General features: G+C 48.7%; 1 pseudogene; it reads right to left on the bottom strand.

Moving 5' to 3' along the window:
- Nucleotides 1-274: 274 nt before the first annotated feature.
- LOC114213435 (large ribosomal subunit protein eL18 pseudogene) lies at nt 275-814 on the bottom strand (annotated as a pseudogene).
- Nucleotides 815-7,830: the final 7,016 nt, after the last annotated feature.

Raw genomic sequence — 7,830 nt, 5'->3', positions numbered from 1 at the left:
TTGTCAGCTAGGAGCCTCTTCTTTTTCTTCCCAAGGAGACTGAGTTCTACATCGATGTGACTGAAGCCCCTTCACAGGGCTCCTCCAGGGCCCTTCACAATAACACTGCATCCCTTCAGAGTGATGTTGACATTTTCTGGAATGTCGACAGTCTGATTGCTCAGAATGGTCTTCATTCTTGCAGATTTGGCAAAGAGAGGTATTTATATTCCTTTTATCAGTTTATTTTTTTCCAGCATCCAAAATCTTTTTAATAACAAGGCAGGATCTAAAGTTAGTTTTTGTAGCCACGGTGGGCCAGTTGGCCTCTGGTGCACTGGGACTTCTAGTCCTTGGAGCACTCATAGGGATTGGTGGGGCTGTGTAGGGTTCACAGGGCCTTGTTGAAATGCCTGTATACCTCTGGGCCCTTTTGAGGATCAGAGAACAGGATGGTGCCACAGCCCTTGTGGGAGTCCCGGGCCAACTGGTTGAAGGTGACAATCTTGTTCCTGGCCTTGATGTGGCTCATGCTCACACCTTTCGTTTGGAGACCTCTGGGACACGCACATCATCCATTACAGTTCCTACAAGCACAGTTGTTTTGTCTTCCTGGCAGCAAGCTTCATCTTCTCGAGCATCTAGGAAAGGAACAGAAGCTACCAGTTAGTGCAACTCATGAACAACCTCTTCAGCACAAACTGGTTGAAGGTAGAGCTGGTTTGTCCAGCCAGAGATCTGTACAGATTTACCAATAGCTTTGGTAGATGTCCTGGCTCTTGGGCTCCTTGCGCCAAACCTTTCAGTCCCTGTTGTGGTGGATGTCACCTCCCATGATGGTGCCGCCTGCTCAACCAGGTCTGTAAATCCCTTTTATTAGTTTCTACAGTTATAAGTTTCACATTTAGGTCTTTAGTCAACCAAAGGTAACTGAAGAACCACACACATAATAAGGTGCCTTTATTTTCATCTGGATAGAAGTCAGCTTCCCTAGCACCATTTATTACAGATTCCATCCTTTGTCCATTCGTTCTTGGTGTCACTTCTTTCATACAACAAGCTCTCATGTATTGTTAGATCTGTTTCACAGTTATGTTTTCTTCCATTTTCTGCTTTGTCCCATGCCTACTTCTTTGGCTATGGTTTTGTAATATGTCTTAATAGCTGGTGAGTGAGGTGAGCGTGAGTGATAATTATTATCATTACAGTTGAGGACACCCAAGCTCAGACAATCTAAGTGACTTGTCCAAGATCACATGACTAATAAATGGCCAAGCCAGGATTTGAACCCATGTCTGCATTATTTAAAAGACTGGGCTCTTTCCACTCCTCCAGGCTGTCCTCAGAGTTGTCTCTTTCCCTGGGAAGGAGGGTATTTTGATGACATTGGCTTCATGCTTCTGGCATCAAAGGAGGTCACGTTTCTTCCCAGAAGGAACTAACATTTCTTTTTGGCTCCTAGAACCAAAGGATGAGAAGCCTTATCCTTGGGAGCACCCACTAGGGTAGAGAGAAGCGGCCTTGAGCTCAGGGCCCAGAGAAACAGCCCTCCGGGAAGTGGGCTTGATGCTTCCTGTACTGTGGCTGCAAGCGAGGGCTGAGAAACCTCAGAATTATCTTTATCTTTTTGAAAATAGATCTGACCACATCTGTCTCCTCTGCTAAAAACAAAATAAAGAAATAACACTACACACCCACCTGCCACCACCCACCAAGAAAAAATAAAACCCGCCGTGGCTCCGCAATGAAGCAAGCGATAGGCTGCAGACTCTTGTGTTTGCGTTTCTTTTTAGTGGATAAATCTCTTTTTTCCCCCTATAATAGAATCATATGCAGAAGCCCCAAATGAAAAACAATAAAGTGTGGCTTTATTGAAGCATACTTTTAATTTATTCATTTATTTATTTATTTGGTGTAAAAAAGTCATTTTATTAAAGCACAGGGACGGCACCCGTGGACAGAAAGAGCTTTTCTGGAGCTACACTTTTAAAGTGTAGCTTTTAAAGTCTAAAATGTAGATCTGTTCAGCTCCCTCCTGTGCCGGACACCCAGTAGGTGCTCAGTAAATATGTACGGATTTGATGAAGTAGGCTGGGGGGGCCTGTCCATGGAACCCATTTGTCATCCACTGACCTTGAAGTCAAGCATGAGCCTCCATGATGGCACTGAAAAGCCTAACTTTGGCCGTGTCTTACCTTAACCTCCCATCTCTTAGACGGACACCAGAGCCATGCTAACCAGCTCACCCTTCCCAAATGTGCCCAGTCCTTTCTTGTACCTGTGTCTTTGCAAAAGCAGTTCTCTCAACCTGGAGTGTCTCTTCCTCCACGTCTCATGCTGTGTGAACCACCAAATCTTTATGACCCAGCTCACACATCCCCCGCTCCATGAAGCATCCCTGGATTTCTTGCCAGCTGCCCTGGAAGTCCATCTTTGTGCTAATTGGGTACCTGCTACTGTACTTGTTATGGGCTGGTAAAGCTCTGTCCCAGAACTCCTCAGGGCAGGGTTCAGGCCCTTTTCTCCCCATCCTCAGTCTAGCATTCAGTCTCTTGGTGCTCAACAAATACTATGTATATAAAGGAATGAAGAAGTGAATCAATACACGAATATGGAGACACTAGTCAACCCACTGGAGGTCGGCCATGGGAGAATCCAGCCCAGGACAGCCCTCCGAGAAGGACCAGCAGGGGTCAAAATCCAGCCATGTGCGGCAAGCCCCAGGAAGGTGGCTGTAGCTAGGTCACAGGCTGGGACCATCTATAGCCGTGAAGTGGCAGCCAATCAAGGGTCAGTTCTTGCAGGGGTGTGGCCTCTTCCTGCCTGAGGACTCCTCTCTTCCAGCACCCACACTTCCCTGACCTGGGCCTTAGAGAAATCACTCCTACCTCCATAGTCTCTGGACCACCCTGGGAAAGAGCCCCTTCCTCATTCTAAGTCCCGAGTTTTCTTTGGAGTCTCGTAGTTGGCTGTTCATGGGCAGATACCAACAGCTCCTCTGATCCCGGAGAACTTGCCTGAGGCTCCTTTCCAGACAGTGATCCTTCTGGAGGTTTTGGGTCCTACCTTATTAATCATTCTCTCTGCTGGCCCTTGGGGGTGCCTCGTGCTGGTCTTTGTCTTAGAGGCTCAGTGAATATTAACTGCCCAGCAGATCTGTGGGAACACAGAAAGGTCACCAAAACCATCAACAAGCTCTAGCCAGCCCTGGAGCAGGGACAGAGCCATGAGGAGCTCCACACCAGGGGGAGAGAGACAATGGTATCAGTGACACTGTGGTTGGCTATATACATAGGTACGCTTTCAGTGCGCACCAGTTTGATGCCAGACACTTGATGCTGTCATACATGGTGATGTCCTGCTCATCAGATTGTTGAAGAGCAAGTATAAAGATCCCCATTTTTTAGATGAGGAAACTAAGGCTTACAGAAGTAAAATTACTTGCCCAAATTTCCACAGTTCTGCCGTCAGAACCCACGTCTCTCTGTTGTAGGAACCTTGAAAATAAAAGCCATTCCCTGGTTTGTTTGTTTGTTTGTTTGTTTTCATGGAGGGAGGCAAGCATCAGGGAAGCCTTCAGGGGTGTGATCCTTAACCTGAGACTTGAAATCCCTGAACATTGGTTCATTTATTCAACCAAAATGTATTGAGCACCTGTTGGACGCCAGGCACTAAAGAGTACTTAGTGTAAGATACAGACCTTCCCTGAAGGAGCGCAGAGTCTAGTGATGGGGGAAAAAAAAATCAGACAAAGGCAAAGCTTGTGTCAGTGGCAAGTGTGACAGGAGAGTCCACAGGAGGCTCTCCATTCAGCAGCGGGGGGGTGGGTCATAGATAGTTCTCCATCCAGTATGGGGGATCACGGGAAGCTCCTATGACAGTCTGGGGCATTGTGGGAAACTCTTGGTTTCCCTCCAGGGTGGAGGATTGTGGGAAACTCTTTAGCCAGTGTGGGCATCATGAGAAATTCCTGGTCCAGTCAGGAGATCTTGTGAGGCTTGGGGAGGAGGGGCTATCTGGGCTGAATCTTCTAGAAGGCTGAATGGGAGAGCAAGGGGAAGAAGTGCCCAGGAAGACCCTAGAGCAGTTGTGCAAAGGTCTGGAGGCCAGGCCTTTTCCGAAGGCCCTGAGAACAGGTGGACAGACAGCCATCAGTGTATTGTGTATGTTCCAAGCCCACAGTGGGAAGTTTATGAGGCCTCAGTCAGTTGCTGGGGTTCGTGCAAGTCCAACGTTGCTCAGAATTGCATTGTGTAGTTTGAGATGATTAGTTCTGTAAAGTCATTAAGAAAGGGACACAAAAAGGTTGTAAAAGCATTCCAGGCCACAGGAAAAGAATGGCCCTTTGGAAATGTTGTCAGTTCACTTCTTCCAGGCACCTTCCTCTGCCTGGGGGCTGTAGGGGCCTCTGCTTGAAGAATCCACAGTCACGTGAGGGCCATTCCACCTCCAGTTGGAAGGTGGCTCCTGGACTGGGGCAGGGACAGCCAGCACGGAGCAGGGAGCTTCAGGTGATTCATAGCCCCTCAGAGGGGCCAGAAGATCCAGCACTCGCTGCACCAGCTGTCTCTGGATGGGTTTTGAAGGTGAACAGGCTGGTTTCTCTTTCTTCTTTTTAAAAAAAGATTTTATTTATTTATTTGACAGAGAAAGAGACAGCAAGAGAGGGAACACAAGCAGGGGAAGAGGGAGAGGGAGAAGCAGGCTTCCCGTGGAGGAGGGAGCCCGATGCGAGGCTCGATCCCAGGACCCTGGGACCATGACCTGAGCCAAAGGCAGACGCTTAATGACTGAGCCACCCAGGTGCCCCCAGGCTGATTTTTCTAAAGAGAGGGGCTCCTCCACCCCCACACCGCTCCATGTACAGTAATACACATTGGAAGGAAAAAAAAAAAGACCCATCTGACTTAAAATCCGTGGGCTTTCCATGTGCCTCTCCCTCCATCCATGTCGCAGGAGGGCGAAGGTCCAAGAGCAACTCCAAAGAAGAAAACCGCAGTCTCCCCACCCTCAACACTTGTATAGACAGAAAATTGGCATAAAGGGGGACTCGGGGGTGGCCTGGAGCCAGGTGTGAGCTCCCAGTCTCCCTCGGCTACATTCTAATGAGAACTTGGCAGATGCTCACTCTCTCGGAGCCTCGGCTTCCTCATCTGCCAGGCAGTTCTCGAAGAGGACTCAGTGAGTCAGTGCAGATAAAGCTTAGTGCCCACGGTCCTGCCTGGAGGTTTGGTTCCCTTCCCTCCGTTGCCCTGCATGGCGTGGGCAGTAGAAGTCCAGAAGGGCTGGATTTTCTAGCCTGGCCTCTTCCCCTCCTCCCTCTGGATGGAGTCCCCACAGCTCGCCTCGACTTTTCCATGACCCAGAGGTGCTGGGTCTTCCTCACCTGCCTGGCGTGCCCCACTTCGCCCTCCCAGCACGGCTCTCCCTCACCACAAGGGGGCATGTCAGGGCATGGTGGCGGGCATTCACCTTTCCTGCCTACTCTCTGTCAGGTCCTGGCTTTTCCCCGTCACTCACCTGGGCTTTTCATTTTACTTTTCCTTTACAATGTCAGAGCCGCCCTCCTCCCATCCCAACCCCATACCCAAGCTTTCAAAGCACAATTCCTCACAGGTCCCTTGTTAGCCATTGGTGCTGAGCTCCTACTGCCACCGATTGGTATGGCAAGTTTTGCTTTTGGCTTTGGGAAACAATGTCCAAAAAGCCAATGTGCAAATAAACAATTATGCTCAGCTAGGCACCTTTTGTGTGCTACATGATCAGAGAGTAGAACAAGGGGGCAGGCCTCCCCTGGCTCCTGGGCAGGGAAGCCTTCGCAGAGCATGTAACAGTGACATGGGTTTTGCAGGTTGAATAGGAGTTCCCATGAGGAGAGAGGAACATGGGAGAATTTCTAAGCAGAAAGAGCCCAGCATATGTAAAGGTGTAGAAGTGTGAATAGGCGTGGGTGATGAGGTCCTGCTGTATGTGGTAGAGAGGCAAGGAGACAAGGTGAAGGTGTAAACTGGAGCAGCCTGGACTGAAAAGGATGTGGGAAGTCAAGCAGAAGAGTTTCGTGCTTGTTATCCTGAAAGTAGGAATGGAGGGCAGTACGGCAGAAGGGCCTCAGAAAGTTCCAGGTGTCTGATATCCCAACTGTGTCTCCAGCAGACAAGAGGCAAACTTCACCAGTGCCCCAGGCACCTTCCCAGTGTTTTCTGGGTCACTGAACTGGTCAAAAGTGGAAAAACCATCACCTAGAGCAGTTCTCAAACTTTCCAGGACCTCTTTTCCCTCTTAAAAATTGTTGAGAAGCCCAAGATTTTTTGTTCATGTGGGTTCTATCAGTATGTACTTGATCAGAAATTAAAGTTGAGAAATCTAAAAAATATTAATTTATTTAAGAGAAACCCACATGTTAAAATTTTTAAAAAGTCTTCATGAAAAATAATTATTTTTAAACAGTGAGTGAGAAGAATGGTGTTGTATTTGGTTTTTGCAAACCTCCTTGTTGGTCTGGCTCGAGAGAGAGGCCCACCAGATGGCCACCTCTGCTCCTTTCCTATCCCAGCTCATACAGCCTCGGGCAAACTCCCCTACAGGCCTCAGAGGGTGGGAGTGCAAGCAGCAAGCAGAGTCTTAGGGCTGTTCTAAAAGTACTTCTGACCTCACAGACACCCCCTGGGAATGGCCCACAAGCCACCCGGCAAGAACTGCTGGCCCAGCAACAGCCAGGCAGGTCCCCAGAGGAGCAAAGAGCTGTCTGAACAGCGAGGAGGAATCAAAACAAAACAAAACAAAACATCATCACAGGAGGAACTCTTGGACACAAAGAGGAAGAGACAAACGTGAGGCACCTAGGGTGATTTGGGAGCCAATCGACATCGGTGTGCCTCCTGGCTCTGCCACGTTGGTCTGATTGACCTCAGTTGGCCCACCTGTAAAATGGCAACAATCCTAGTGCAAATAAAGCACTGAGCACAGGGCAAGACACCTGGACTTGTTCTCCTTTGGGGCCAGAAAAGGACTTTGTAAAAACAGCATTTGTTCAGGAGCTAGGAAATACATGTGATTTTGTGGCAGGCTGCTTTTGCTTCTGTAACACAGATCAGATGTGGACTCCAGATGAATGGAAACCTTGAAAACTCCGGTATATTAGCATAGCTGCTATGGTGTGATGTGGCTGTTAAACCAGCAACCTCAAAATCAGGCTGCATTAATAGAGGTATCACGCACAGAACAAGGGAGGCGAGAGCTCCTCCTAGAGTTCATACTGCTCAGACCCTCCCTGGAGTATTTTGTTCATCAGGATGGGGAAGGGACTTTACATAATTCATTCCAAGTGAAGGATTTTTTTCAGCATCTACAAGACTTGGCCAGAGGGTGAGAGGCGGTCAGGGAGAGACAATCACTCTTCAAGACCTGAAAGGTTGACAGAATGATTGGCAGAAGGGACTAGAGCCTGAGTCTGGCCTCTGCTGAGAAGCAGAGGGGTTTGACAACCACTAGAGTGTCTGAAATCTAAGGAGTCTGAGACGACAGTAAGTGCCACATCACTGGAAGTATTCAAGTGGAGGCTGGAGGTCAGGCATGAATGAGGCACTGTGCTTCATCACTGGAAGGCACCCACAGACCCCTTCCAAATCTGAGTTCCTCTGTCTCTGGCAGGCTGGAAAGACTGTCAGGGGAAATGGAAAGAAAACATGGAGAAGAGAGTCGCCAGGGACGTGTGAGAGGCGCAGTCGCCATTTTGTCAGGCAGGTTGGCTACGTTCTCTGCCAAATTTAATCTGGAGATGAGATGTAATGCCAATTGCTTGGCCTGGAAACTGACAGTAAAAATTCAGCATTGCTCAGAAACAGTTCATGG

This window comes from Eumetopias jubatus, unplaced genomic scaffold (genome assembly GCF_037043125.1).
Source record: "Eumetopias jubatus isolate StellerSeaLion01/CBP00866 unplaced genomic scaffold, mEumJub1_p1.0 scaffold_15, whole genome shotgun sequence".
NCBI lineage: Eukaryota > Metazoa > Chordata > Mammalia > Carnivora > Otariidae > Eumetopias > Eumetopias jubatus.
Note: the sequence above shows the minus strand (reverse complement) of the source record. Positions and strands in the feature narration are given on the sequence as shown.